Source organism: Syngnathus scovelli, chromosome 8 (genome assembly GCF_024217435.2).
Source record: "Syngnathus scovelli strain Florida chromosome 8, RoL_Ssco_1.2, whole genome shotgun sequence".
NCBI classification, from domain to species: Eukaryota; Metazoa; Chordata; class Actinopteri; order Syngnathiformes; family Syngnathidae; genus Syngnathus; species Syngnathus scovelli.
In genome coordinates, this window is record NC_090854.1 from 4,652,867 (window position 1) to 4,667,763 (window position 14,897).

Consider the following 14,897-nt stretch of genomic DNA (forward strand, 5'->3'; position numbering starts at 1 on the left):
TCGCATTTTCTCGACGAGCTGAGCACGTTTTCTGAAATGTGCTCCTCCCGTCACTCTGGTTGGGTGCGCATAGTAAAAAGTGCTCTTGGCAGCTAGAGAGTGCCACGTTGACCACTGCGCATGAAGAAATAACCACCTGCAACGTTTGGTTTAGGTTTTAGGTGCATTTTTAATTGTACGACTTAAATGGCATTTTCTCGACGAGCTGAGCACATTTTCTGAAATGTGCTCCTCCCGTCACTCTGGTTGGGTGCGCATAGTAAAAAGTGCTCTTGGCAGCTAGAGAGTGCCGCGTTGACCACTGCGCATGAAGAAATAACCACCTGCAACGTTTGGTTTGGGTTTTAGGTGCATTTTTAATTTTATTGCTTAAATCGCATTTTCTCGACGAGCTGAGCACGTTTTCTGAAATGTGCTCCTCCCGTCACTCTGGTTGGATGCGCATAGTAAAAAGTGCTCTTGGCAGCTAGAGAGTGCCGCGTTGACCACTGCGCATGAAGAAATGACCATCTGCAACGTTTGGTTTAGGTTTTGGGTGCATTTTTAATTTTATTGCTTAATTCGCATTTTCTCGACGAGCTGAGCACGTTTTCTGAAAAGTGCTCCTCCCGTCACTCTGGTTGGGTGCGCATAGTAAAAAGTGCTCTTGGCAGCTAGAGAGTGCCGCGTTGACCACTGCGCATGAATAAATAACCACCTGCAACGTTTGGTTTAGGTTTTGGGTGCATTTTTAATTTTATTGCTTAAATCGCATTTTCTCGACGAGCTGAGCACGTTTTCTGAAATGTGCTCCTCCCGTCACTCTGGTTGGGTGCGCATAGTAAAAAGTGCTCTTGGCAGCTAGAGAGTGCCGCGTTGACTGCTGCGCACGAAGAAATAACCACCTGCAACGTTTGGTTTAGGTTTTGGGTGCATTTTTAATTTTATTGCTTAAATCGCATGTTCTCGTCGAGCTGAGCACGTTTTCTGAAATGTGCTCCTCCCGTCACTCTGGTTGGGTGCGCATAGTAAAAAGTGCTCTTGGCAGCTAGAGAGTGCCGCGTTGACAACTGCGCATGAAGAAATAACCACCTGCAACGTTTGGTTTAGGTTTTGGGTTCATTTTTAATTTTATTGGTTAAATCGAATTTTCTGGACGAGCTGAGCACGTTTTCTGAAATGTGTTCCTCCCGTCACTCTGGTTGGGTGTGCATAGTAAAAAGTGCTCTTGGCAGCTAGAGAGTGCCGCGTTGACCACTGCGCATGAAGAAATGACCATCTGCAACGTTTGGTTTAGGTTTTAGGTGCATTTTTAATTTTATTGCTTAAATAGCATTTTCTGGACGAGCTGAGCACGTTTTATGAAATGTGCTCCTCCCGTCACTCTGGTTGGGTGCGCATAGTAAAAAGTGCTCTTGGCAGCTAGAGAGTGCCGCGTTGACCACTGCGCATGAAGAAATAACCACCTGCAACGTTTGGTTTAGGTTTTGGGTGCATTTTTAATTTTATTGCTTAAATCGCATTTTCTGGACGAGCTGAGCCCGTTTTCTGAAATGTGCTCCTCCCGTCACTCTGGTTGGGTGTGCATAGTAAAAAGTACTCTTGGCAGCTAGAGAGTGCCGCGTTGACTGCTGCGCATGAAGAAATGACCATCTGCAACGTTTGGTTTAGGTTTTGGGTGCATTTTTAATTTTATTGCTTAAATCGCATTTTCTCGACGAGCTGAGCACGTTTTCTGAAATGTGCTCCTCCCGTCACTCTGGTTGGGTGCGCATAGTAAAAAGTGCTCTTGGCAGCTAGAGAGTGCCGCGTTGACCACTGCGCATGAAAAAATAACCACCTGCAACGTTTGGTTTAGGTTTTAGGTGCATTTTTAATTTTATTGCTTAAATCGCATTTTCTCGACGAGCTGAGCACGTTTTCTGAAATGTGCTCCTCCCGTCACTCTGGTTGGGTGCGCATAGTAAAAAGTGCTCTTGGCAGCTAGAGAGTGCCGCGTTGACCACTGCGCATGAAGAAATAACCACCTGCAACGTTTGGTTTAGGTTTTAGGTGCATTTTTAATTTTATTGCTTAAATCGCATTTTCTCGACGAGCTGAGCACGTTTTCTAAAATGTGCTCCTCCCGTCACTCTGGTTGGGTGCGCATAGTAAAAAGTGTTCTTGGCAGCTAGAGAGTGCCGCGTTGACTGCTGCGCACGAAGAAATAACCACCTGCAACGTTTGGTTTAGGTTTTGGGTGCATTTTTAATTTTATTGCTTAAATCGCATGTTCTCGTCGAGCTGAGCACGTTTTCTGAAATGTGCTCCTCCCGTCACTCTGGTTGGGTGCGCATAGTAAAAAGTGCTCTTGGCAGCTAGAGAGTGCCGCGTTGACAACTGCGCATGAAGAAATAACCACCTGCAACGTTTGGTTTAGGTTTTGGGTGCATTTTTAATTTTATTGGTTAAATCGAATTTTCTGGACGAGCTGAGCACGTTTTCTGAAATGTGTTCCTCCCGTCACTCTGGTTGGGTGTGCATAGTAAAAAGTGCTCTTGGCAGCTAGAGAGTGCCGCGTTGACCACTGCGCATGAAGAAATGACCATCTGCAACGTTTGGTTTAGGTTTTAGGTGCATTTTTAATTTTATTGCTTAAATAGCATTTTCTGGACGAGCTGAGCACGTTTTATGAAATGTGCTCCTCCCGTCACTCTGGTTGGGTGCGCATAGTAAAAAGTGCTCTTGGCAGCTAGAGAGTGCCGCGTTTACCACTGCGCATGAAGAAATAACCACCTGCAACGTTTGGTTTAGGTTTTGGGTGCATTTTTAATTTTATTGCTTAAATCGCATTTTCTCGACGAGCTGAGCACGTTTTCTGAAATGTGCTCCTCCCGTCACTCTGGTTGGGTGCGCATAGTAAAAAGTGCTCTTGGCAGCTAGAGAGTGCCGCGTTGACCACTGCGCATGAAGAAATAACCACCTGCAACGTTTGGTTTAGGTTTTGGGTGCATTTTTAATTTTATTGCTTAAATCGCATTTTCTGGACGAGCTGAGCACGTTTTCTGAAATGTGCTCCTCCCGTCACTCTCGTTGGGTGTGCATAGTAAAAAGTGCTCTTGGCAGCTAGAGAGTGCCGCGTTGACCACTGCGCATGAAGAAATGACCATCTGCAACGTTTGGTTTAGGTTTTAGGTGCATTTTTAATTTTATTGCTTAAATAGCATTTTCTGGACGAGCTGAGCACGTTTTATGAAATGTGCTCCTCCCGTCACTCTGGTTGGGTGCGCATAGTAAAAAGTGCTCTTGGCAGCTAGAGAGTGCCGCGTTTACCACTGCGCATGAAGAAATAACCACCTGCAACGTTTGGTTTAGGTTTTGGGTGCATTTCTAATTTTATTGCTTAAATCGCATTTTCTCGTCGAGCTGAGCACGTTTTCTGAAATGTGCTCCTCCCGTCACTCTGGTTGGGTGTGCATAGTAAAAAGTGCTCTTGGCAGCTAGAGAGTGCCGCGTTGACTGCTGCGCATGAAGAAATAACTACCTGCAACGTTTGGTTTAGGTTTTGGGTGCATTTTTAATTTTATTGCTTAAATCGCATTTTCTCGACGAGCTGAGCACGTCTTCTGAAATGTGCTCCTCCCGTCACTCTGGTTGGGTGTGCATAGTAAAAAGTGCTCTTGGCAGCTAGAGAGTGCCGCGTTGACCACTGCGCATGAAGAAATGACCATCTGCAACGTTCGGTTTAGGTTTTAGGTGCGTTTTTTATTTTATTGCTTAAATCGCACTTTCTCGACGAGCTGAGCACGTTTTCTGAAATGTGCTCCTCCCGTCACTCTGGTTGGGTGCGCATAGTAAAAAGTGCTCTTGGCAGCTAGAGAGTGCCGCGTTGACCACTGCGCATGAAGAAATAACCACCTGCAACGTTTGGTTTAGGTTTTAGGTGCATTTTTAATTTTATTGCTTAAATCGCATTTTCTCGACGAGGTGAGCACGTTTTCTGAAATGTGCTCCTCCCGTCACTCTGGGTGGGTGCGCATAGTAAAAAGTGCTCTTGGCAGCTACAGAGTGCCGCGTTGACCACTGCGCATGAAGAAATAACCACCTGCAACGTTTGGTTTAGGTTTTAGGTGCATTTTTAATTTTATTGCTTAAATCGCATTTTCTCGACGAGCTGAGCACGTTTTCTGAAATGTGCTCCTCCCGTCACTCTGGTTGGGTGCGCATAGTAAAAAGTGCTCTTGGCAGCTAGAGAGTGCCGCGTTGACTGCTGCGCATGAAGAAATAACCACCTGCAACGTTTGGTTTAGGTTTTGGGTGCATTTTTAATTTTATTGCTTAAATCGCATTTTCTCGTCGAGCTGAGCACGTTTTCTGAAATGTGCTCCTCCCGTCACTCTGGTTGGGTGTGCATAGTAAAAAGTGCTCTTGGCAGCTAGAGAGTGCCGCGTTGACTGCTGCGCACGAAGAAATAACCACCTGCAACGTTTGGTTTAGGTTTTAGTTGCATTTTTAATTTTATTGCTTAAATCGCATTTTCTCGACGAGCTGAGCACGTTTTCTGAAATGTGCTCCTCCCGTCACTCTGGTTGGGTGCGCATAGTAAAAAGTGCTCTTGGCAGCTAGAGAGTGCCGCGTTGACCACTGCGCATGAAGAAATAACCACCTGCAACGTTTGGTTTAGGTTTTGGGTGCATTTTTAATTTTATTGCTTAAATCGCATGTTCTCGTCGAGCTGAGCACGTTTTCTGAAATGCGCTCCTCCCGTCACTCTTGTTGGGTGTGCATATTAAAAAGTGCTCTTCGCAGCTAGAGAGTGCCGCGTTGACTGCTGCGCATGAAGAAATAACCACCTGCAACTTTTGGTTTAGGTTTTAGGTGCATTTTTAATTTTATTGCTTAAATCGCATTTTCTCGACGAGCTGAGCACGTTTTCTTAAATGCGCTCCTCCCGTCACTCTGGTTGGGTGCGCATAGTAAAAAGTGCTCTTGGCAGCTAGAGAGTGCCGCGTTGACCACTGCGCATGAAGAAATAACCACCTGCAACGTTTGGTTTAGGTTTTGGGTGCGTTTTTAATTTTATTGCTTAAATTGCATTGTCTAAACGAGCTGAACACGTTTTCTGAAATGTGCTCCTCCCGTCACTCTGGTTGGGTGTGCATAGTAAAAAGTGCTCTTGGCAGCGAGAGAGTGCCGCGTTGACCACTGCGCATGAAGAAATAACCACCTGCAACGTTTGGTTTAGGTTTTAGGTGCATTTTTAATTTTATTGCTTAAATCGCATTTTCTCGACGAGCTGAGCACGTTTTCTGAAATGTGCTCCTCCTGTCACTCTGGTTGGGTGCGCATAGTAAAAAGTGCTCTTGGCAGCTAGAGAGTGCCGCGTTGACCACTGCGCATGAAGAAATAACCACCTGCAACGTTTGGTTTAGGTTTAAGGTGCATTTTTAATTTTATTGCTTAAATCGCATTTTCTCGACGAGCTGAGCACGTTTTCTGAAATGTGCTCCTCCCGTCACTCTGGTTGGGTGCGCATAGTAAAAAGTGCTCTTGGCAGCTAGAGAGTGCCACGTTGACCACTGCGCATGAAGAAATAACCACCTGCAACGTTTGATTTAGGTTTTGGGTGCATTTTTAATTTGATTGCTTAAATCGCATTTTCTCGTCGAGCTGAGCACGTTTTCTGAAATGCGCTCCTCCCGTCACTCTGGTTGGGTGTGCATAGTAAAAAGTGCTCTTGGCAGCTAGAGAGTGCCGCGTTGACCACTGCGCATGAAGAAATGACCATCTGCAACGTTTGGTTTAGGCTTTGGGTGCATTTTTAATTTTATTGCTTAAATCGCATTTTCTCGACGAGCTGAGCACGTTTTCTGAAATGTGCTCCTCCCGTCACTCTGGTTGGGTGCGCATAGTAAAAAGTGCTCTTTGCAGCTAGAGAGTGCCGCGTTGACCACTGCATATGAAGAAATAACCACCTGCAACGTTTGGTATAGGTTTTAGGTGCATTTTTAATTTTATTGCTTAAATCGCATTTTCTCGACGAGCTGAGCACGTTTTCTGAAATGTGCTCCTCCCGTCAGTCTGGGTGGGTGCGCATAGTAAAAAGTGCTCTTGGCAGCTAGAGAGTGCCGCGTTGACCACTGCGCATGAAGAAATAACCACCTGCAACGTTTGGTTTAGGTTTTAGGTGCATTTTTAATTGTATTGCTTAAATCGCATTTTCTCGACGAGCTGAGCACGTTTTCTGAAATGTGCTCCTCCCGTCACTCTGGTTGGGTGCGCATAGTAAAAAGTGCTCTTGGCAGGTAGAGAGTGCCGCGTTGACCACTGCGCATGAAGAAATAACCACCTGCAACGTTTGGTTTAGGTTTTGGGTGCATTTTTAATTTTATTGCTTAAATCGCATTTTCTCGACGAGCTGAGCACGTTTTCTGAAATGTGCTCCTCCCGTCACTCTGGTTGGGTGCGCATAGTAAAAAGTGCTCTTGGCAGCTAGAGAGTGCCGCGTTGACTGCTGCGCATGAAGAAATAACCACCTGCAACGTTTGGTTTAGGTTTTGGGTGCATTTTTAATTTTATTGCTTAAATCGCATTTTCTCGTCGAGCTTAGCACGTTTTCTGAAATGCGCTCCTCCCGTCACTCTTGTTGGGTGTGCATAGTAAAAAGTGCTCTTGGCAGCTAGAGAGTGCCGCGTTGACCACTGCGCATGAAGAAATGACCATCTGCAACGTTTGGTTTAGGTTTTGGGTGCATTTTTAATTTTATTGCTTAAATCGCATTTTCTCGACGAGCTGAGCACGTTTTCTGAAATGTGCTCCTCCCGTCACTCTTGTTGGGTGCGCATAGTAAAAAGTGCTCTTGGCAGCTGGAGAGTGCCGCGTTGACCACTGCGCATGAAGAAATAACCACCTGCAACGTTTGGTTTAGGTTTTAGGTGCATTTTTAATTTTATTGCTTAAATCGCATTTTCTAGACGAGCTGAGCACGTTTTCTGAAATGTGCTCCTCCCGTCACTCTGGTTGGGTGCGCATAATAAAACGTGTTCTTGGCAGCTAGAGAGTGCCGCGTTGACTGCTGCGCACGAAGAATTAACCACCTGCAACGTTTGGTTTAGGTTTTGGGTGCATTTTTAATTTTATTGCTTAAATCGCATTTTCTCGACGAGCTGAGCACGTTTTCTGAAATGTGCTCCTCCCGTCACTCTGGTTGGGTGCGCATAGTAAAAAGTGCTCTTGGCAGCTAGAGAGTGCCGCGTTGACCACTGCGCATGAAGAAATAACCACCTGCAACGTTTGGTTTAGATTTTGGGTGCATTTTTAATTTTATTGCTTAAATCGCATTTTCTGGACGAGCTGAGCCCGTTTTCTGAAATGTGCTCCTCCCGTCACTCTGGTTGGGTGTGCATAGTAAAAAGTGCTCTTGGCAGCTAGAGAGTGCCGCGTTGACTGCTGCGCACGAAGAAATAACCACCTGCAACGTTTGGTTTAGGTTTTAGTTGCATTTTTAATTTTATTGCTTAAATCGCATTTTCTCGACGAGCTGAGCACGTTTTCTGAAATGTGCTCCTCCCGTCACTCTGGTTGGGTGCGCATAGTAAAAGGTGCTCTTGGCAGCTAGAGAGTGCCGCGTTGACCACTGCGCATGAAGAAATAACCACCTGCAACGTTTGGTTTAGGTTTTGGGTGCATTTTTAATTTTATTGCTTAAATCGCATGTTCTCGTCGAGCTGAGCACGTTTTCTGAAATGCGCTCCTCCCGTCACTCTTGTTGGGTGTGCATATTAAAAAGTGCTCTTCGCAGCTAGAGAGTGCCGCGTTGACTGCTGCGCATGAAGAAATAACCACCTGCAACTTTTGGTTTAGGTTTTAGGTGCATTTTTAATTTTATTGCTTAAATCGCATTTTCTCGACGAGCTGAGCACGTTTTCTGAAATGCGCTCCTCCCGTCACTCTGGTTGGGTGCGCATAGTAAAAAGTGCTCTTGGCAGCTAGAGAGTGCCGCGTTGACCACTGCGCATGAAGAAATAACCACCTGCAACGTTTGGTTTAGGTTTTGGGTGCATTTTTAATTTTATTGCTTAAATCGCATGTTCTCGTCGAGCTGAGCACGTTTTCTGAAATGCGCTCCTCCCGTCACTCTTGTTGGGTGTGCATATTAAAAAGTGCTCTTCGCAGCTAGAGAGTGCCGCGTTGACTGCTGCGCATGAAGAAATAACCACCTGCAACTTTTGGTTTAGGTTTTAGGTGCATTTTTAATTTTATTGCTTAAATCGCATTTTCTCGACGAGCTGAGCACGTTTTCTGAAATGCGCTCCTCCCGTCACTCTGGTTGGGTGCGCATAGTAAAAAGTGCTCTTGGCAGCTATAGAGTGCCGCGTTGACCACTGCGCATGAAGAAATAACCACCTGCAACGTTTGGTTTAGGTTTTGGGTGCATTTTTAATTTTATTGCTTAAATCGCATTGTCTGGACGAGCTGAACACGTTTTCTGAAATGTGCTCCTCCCGTCACTCTGGTTGGGTGCGCATAGTAAAAAGTGCTCTTGGCAGCTAGAGAGTGCCACGTTGACCACTGCGCATGAAGAAATAACCACCTGCAACGTTTGATTTAGGTTTTGGGTGCATTTTTAATTTGATTGCTTAAATCGCATTTTCTCGTCGAGCTGAGCACGTTTTCTGAAATGCGCTCCTCCCGTCACTCTGGTTGGGTGTGCATAGTAAAAAGTGCTCTTGGCAGCTAGAGAGTGCCGCGTTGACCACTGCGCATGAAGAAATGACCATCTGCAACGTTTGGTTTAGGCTTTGGGTGCATTTTTAATTTTATTGCTTAAATCGCATTTTCTCGACGAGCTGAGCACGTTTTCTGAAATGTGCTCCTCCCGTCACTCTGGTTGGGTGCGCATAGTAAAAAGTGCTCTTGGCAGCTAGAGAGTGCCGCGTTGACCACTGCATATGAAGAAATAACCACCTGCAACGTTTGGTATAGGTTTTAGGTGCATTTTTAATTTTATTGCTTAAATCGCATTTTCTCGACGAGCTGAGCACGTTTTCTGAAATGTGCTCCTCCCGTCACTCTGGTTGGGTGCGCATAGTAAAAAGTGCTCTTGGCAGCTAGAGAATGCCGCGTTGACCACTGCGCATGAAGAAATAACCACCTGCAACGTTTGGTTTAGGTTTTACGTGCATTTTTAATTTTATTGCTTAAATCTCATTTTCTCGACGAGCTGAGCACGTTTTCTGAAATGTGCTCCTCCCGTCACTCTGGTTGGGTGCGCTTAGTAAAAAGTACTCTTGGCAGCTAGAGAGTGCCGCGTTGACCACTGCGCATGAAGAAATAACCACCTGCAACGTTTGGTTTCGGTTTTGGGTGCATTTTTAATTTTATTGCTTAAATCGCATTTTCTCGTCGAGCTGAGCACGTTTTCTGAAATGCGCTCCTCCCGTCACTCTTGTTGGGTGTGCATAGTAAAAAGTGCTCTTGGCAGCTAGAGAGTTCCGCGTTGATCACTGCGCATGAAGAAATGACCATCTGCAACGTTTGGTTTAGGTTTTGGGTGCATTTTTAATTTTATTGCTTAAGTCGCATTTTCTTGACGAGCTGAGCACGTTTTCTGAAATGTGCTCCTCCCGTCACTCTGGTTGGGTGCGCATAGTAAAAAGTGCTCTTGGCAGCTATAGAGTGCCGCGTTGACCACTGCGCATGAAGAAATAACCACCTGCAACGTTTGGTTTAGGTTTTAGGTGCATTTTTAATTTTATTGCGTAAATCGCATTTTCTCGACGAGCTGAGCACGTTTTCTGAAATGTGCTCCTCCCGTCACTCTGGTTGGGTGTGCATAGTAAAAAGTGCTCTTGGCAGCTAGAGAGTGCCGCGTTGACCACTGCGCATGAAGAAATGACCATCTGCAGCGTTTGGTTTAGGTTTTAGGTGCATTTTTAATTTTATTGCTTAAATCGCATTTTCTCGACGAGCTGAGCACGTTTTCTGAAATGTGCTCCTCCCGTCACTCTGGTTGGGTGCGCATAGTAAAAAGTGCTCTTGGCAGCTAGAGAGTGCCGCGAGGACGAGTGCGCATAAAGAAATAAACAACTGCAACGTTTGGTTTAGGTTTTAGGTGCATTTTTAATTTTATTGCTTAAATCGCATTTTCTCGACGAGCTGAGCACGTTTTCTGAAATGTGCTCCTCCCGTCACTCTGGTTGGGTGCGCATAGTAAAAAGTGCTCTTGGCAGCTAGAGAGTGCCGCATTGACCACTGCGCATGAAGAAATGACCATCTGCAACGTTTGGTTTAGGTGTTAGGTGCATTTTTTATTTTATTGCTTAAATAACATTTTCTGGACGAGCTGAGCACGTTTTCTGAAATGTGCTCCTCCCGTCACTCTGGTTGGGTGCGCATAGTAAAAAGTGCTCTTGGCAGCTAGAGAGTGCCGCGTTGACCACTGCGCATGAAGAAATAACCACCTGCAACGTTTGGTTTAGGTTTTGGGTGCATTTTTAATTCTATTGCTTAAATCGCATTTTCTCGACGAGCTGAGCACGTTTTCTGAAATGTGCTCCTTCCGTCACTCTGGTTGGGTGCGCATAGTAAAAAGTGCTCTTGGCAGATAGAGAGTGCCGCGTTGACCACTGCGCATGAAGAAATAACCACCTGCAACGTTTGGTTTAGGTTTTGGGTGCATTTTTAATTTTATTGCTTAAATCGCATGTTCTCGTCGAGCTGAGCACGTTTTCTGAAATGTGCTCCTCCCGTCACTCTGGTTGGGTGCGCATAGTAAAAAGTGCTCTTGGCAGCTAGAGAGTGCCGCGTTGACCACTGCGCATGAAGAATTGACCATCTGCAACGTTTGATTTAGGTTTTAGGTGCATTTTTAATTCTATTGCTTAAATCGCATTTTCTCGACGAGCTGAGCACGTTTTCTGAAATGTGCTCCTCCCGTCACTCTGGTTGGGTGTGCATAGTAAAAAGTGCTCTTGGCAGCTAGAGAGTGCCGCGTTGACCACTGCGCATGAAGAAATGACCATCTGCAACGTTTGGTTTAGGTTTTGGGTGCATTTTTAATTTTATTGCTTAAATCGCATTTTCTCGACGAGCTGAGCACGTTTTCTGAAATGTGCTCCTCCCGTCACTCTGGTTGGGTGCGCATAGTAAAAAGTGCTCTTGGCAGCTAGAGAGTGCCGCGTTGACCACTTCGCATGAAAAAATAACCACCTGCAACGTTTGGTTTAGGTTTTAGGTGCATTTTAAATTTTATTGTTTAAATCGCATTTTCTCGACGAGCTGAGCACGTTTTCTGAAATGTGCTCCTCCCGTCACTCTGGTTGGGTGCGCATAGTAAAAAGTGCTCTTGGCAGCTAGAGAGTGCCGCGTTGACCACTGCGCATGAAGAAATGACCATCTGCAACGTTTGGTTTAGGTTTTAGTTGCATTTTTTATTTTATTGCTTAAATAGCATTTTCTGGACGAGCTGAGCACGTTTTCTGAAATGTGCTCCTCCCGTCACTCAGGTTGGGTGCGCATAGTAAAAAGTGCTCTTGGCAGCTAGAGAGTGCCGCGTTGACTGCTGCGCATGAAGAAATAACCACCTGCAACGTTTGGTTTAGGTTTTGGGTGCATTTTTAATTTTATTGCTTAAATCGCATTTTCTCGACGAGCTGAGCACGTTTTCTGAAATGTGCTCCTCCCGTCACTCTGGTTGGGTGTGCATAGTAAAGAGTGCTCTTGGCAGCTAGAGAGTGCCGCGTTGACCACTGCACATGAAGAAATGACCATCTGAAGCGTTTGGTTTAGGTTTTAGGTGCATTTTTTATTTCATTGCTTAAATCGCATTTTCTCGACGAGCTGAGCACGTTTTCTGAAATGTGCTCCTCCCGTCACTCTGGTTGGGTGCGCATAGTAAAAAGTGCTCTTGGCAGCTAGAGAGTGCCGCGTTGACCACTGCGCATGAAGAAATAACAACCTGCAACGTTTGATTTAGGTTTTGGGTGCATTTTTAATTTGATTGCTTAAATCGCATTTTCTCGTCGAGCTGAGCACGTTTTCTGAAATGCGCTCCTCACGTCACTCTGGTTGGGTGTGCATAGTAAAAAGTGCTCTTGGCAGCTAGAGAGTGCCGCGTTGACTGCTGCGCATGAAGAAATAACTACCTGCAACGTTTGGTTTAGGTTTTGGGTGCATTTTTAATTTTATTGCTTAAATCGCATTTTCTCGACGAGCTGAGCACGTCTTCTGAAATGTGCTCCTCCCGTCACTCTGGTTGGGTGTGCATAGTAAAAAGTGCTCTTGGCAGCTAGAGAGTGCCGCGTTGACCACTGCGCATGAAGAAATGACCATCTGCAACGTTCGGTTTAGGTTTTAGGTGCGTTTTTTATTTTATTGCTTAAATCGCACTTTCTCGACGAGCTGAGCACGTTTTCTGAAATGTGCTCCTCCCGTCACTCTGGTTGGGTGCGCATAGTAAAAAGTGCTCTTGGCAGCTAGAGAGTGCCGCGTTGACCACTGCGCATGAAGAAATAACCACCTGCAACGTTTGGTTTAGGTTTTAGGTGCATTTTTAATTTTATTGCTTAAATCGCATTTTCTCGACGAGGTGAGCACGTTTTCTGAAATGTGCTCCTCCCGTCACTCTGGGTGGGTGCGCATAGTAAAAAGTGCTCTTGGCAGCTACAGAGTGCCGCGTTGACCACTGCGCATGAAGAAATAACCACCTGCAACGTTTGGTTTAGGTTTTAGGTGCATTTTTAATTTTATTGCTTAAATCGCATTTTCTCGACGAGCTGAGCACGTTTTCTGAAATGTGCTCCTCCCGTCACTCTGGTTGGGTGCGCATAGTAAAAAGTGCTCTTGGCAGCTAGAGAGTGCCACGTTGACCACTGCGCATGAAGAAATAACCACCTGCAACGTTTGGTTTAGGTTTTAGGTGCATTTTTAATTGTACGGCTTAAATGGCATTTTCTCGACGAGCTGAGCACATTTTCTGAAATGTGCTCCTCCCGTCACTCTGGTTGGGTGCGCATAGTAAAAAGTGCTCTTGGCAGCTAGAGAGTGCCGCGTTGACCACTGCGCATGAAGAAATAACCACCTGCAACGTTTGGTTTGGGTTTTAGGTGCATTTTTAATTTTATTGCTTAAATCGCATTTTCTCGACGAGCTGAGCACGTTTTCTGAAATGTGCTCCTCCCGTCACTCTGGTTGGATGCGCAGAGTAAAAAGTGCTCTTGGCAGCTAGAGAGTGCCGCGTTGACCACTGCGCATGAAGAAATGACCATCTGCAACGTTTGGTTTAGGTTTTGGGTGCATTTTTAATTTTATTGCTTAATTCGCATTTTCTCGACGAGCTGAGCACGTTTTCTGAAAAGTGCTCCTCCCGTCACTCTGGTTGGGTGCGCATAGTAAAAAGTGCTCTTGGCAGCTAGAGAGTGCCGCGTTGACCACTGCGCATGAAGAAATAACCACCTGCAACGTTTGGTTTAGGTTTTGGGTGCATTTTTAATTTTATTGCTTAAATCGCATTTTCTCGACGAGCTGAGCACGTTTTCTGAAATGTGCTCCTCCCGTCACTCTGGTTGGGTGCGCATAGTAAAAAGTGCTCTTGGCAGCTAGAGAGTGCCGCGTTGACTGCTGCGCATGAAGAAATAACCACCTGCAACGTTTGGTTTAGGTTTTGGGTGCATTTTTAATTTTATTGCTTAAATCGCATTTTCTCGTCGAGCTGAGCACGTTTTCTGAAATGCGCTCCTCCCGTCACTCTGGTTGGGTGTGCATAGTAAAAAGTGCTCTTGGCAGCTAGAGAGTGCCGCGTTGACCACTGCGCATGAAGAAATAACCATCTGCAACGTTTGGTTCAGGTTTTGGGTGCATTTTTAATTTTATTGCTTAAATCGCATTTTCTCGACGAGCTGAGCACGTTTTCTGAAATGTGCTCCTCCCGTCACTCTGGTTGGGTGCGCATAGTAAAAAGTGCTCTTGGCAGCTAGAGAGTGCCGCGTTGACCACTGCGCATGAAAAAATAACCACCTGCAACGTTTGGTTTAGGTTTTAGGTGCATTTTTAATTTTATTGCTTAAATCGCATTTTCTCGACGAGCTGAGCACGTTTTCTGAAATGTGCTCCTCCCGTCACTCTGGTTGGGTGCGCATAGTAAAAAGTGCTCTTGGCAGCTAGAGAGTGCCGCGTTGACCACTGCGCATGAAGAAATAACCACCTGCAACGTTTGGTTTAGGTTTTGGGTGCATTTTTAATTTTATTGCTTAAATCGCATGTTCTCGTCGAGCTGAGCACGTTTTCTGAAATGCGCTCCTCCCGTCACTCTTGTTGGGTGTGCATATTAAAAAGTGCTCTTGGCAGCTAGAGAGTGCCGCGTTGACCACTGCGCATGAAGAAATGACCATCTGCAACGTTTGGTTTAGGTTTTGGGTGCATTTTTAATTTTATTGCTTAAATCGCATTTTCTCGACGAGCTGAGCACGTTTTCTGAAATGTGCTCCTCCCGTCACTCTTGTTGGGTGCGCATAGTAAAAAGTGCTCTTGGCAGCTGGAGAGTGCCGCGTTGACCACTGCGCATGAAGAAATAACCACCTGCAACGTTTGGTTTAGGTTTTAGGTGCATTTTTAATTTTATTGCTTAAATCGCATTTTCTGGACGAGCTGAGCACGTTTTCTGAAATGTGCTCCTCCCGTCACTCTGGTTGGGTGCGCATAATAAAAAGTGTTCTTGGCAGCTAGAGAGTGCCGCGTTGACTGCTGCGCACGAAGAAATAACCACCTGCAACGTTTGGTTTAGGTTTTGGGTGCATTTTTAATTTTATTGCTTAAATCGCATTTTCTCGACGAGCTGAGCACGTTTTCTGAAATGTGCTCCTCCCGTCACTCTGGTTGGGTGCGCATAGTAAAAAGTGCTCTTGGCAGCTAGAGAGTGCCGCGTTGACCACTGCGCATGA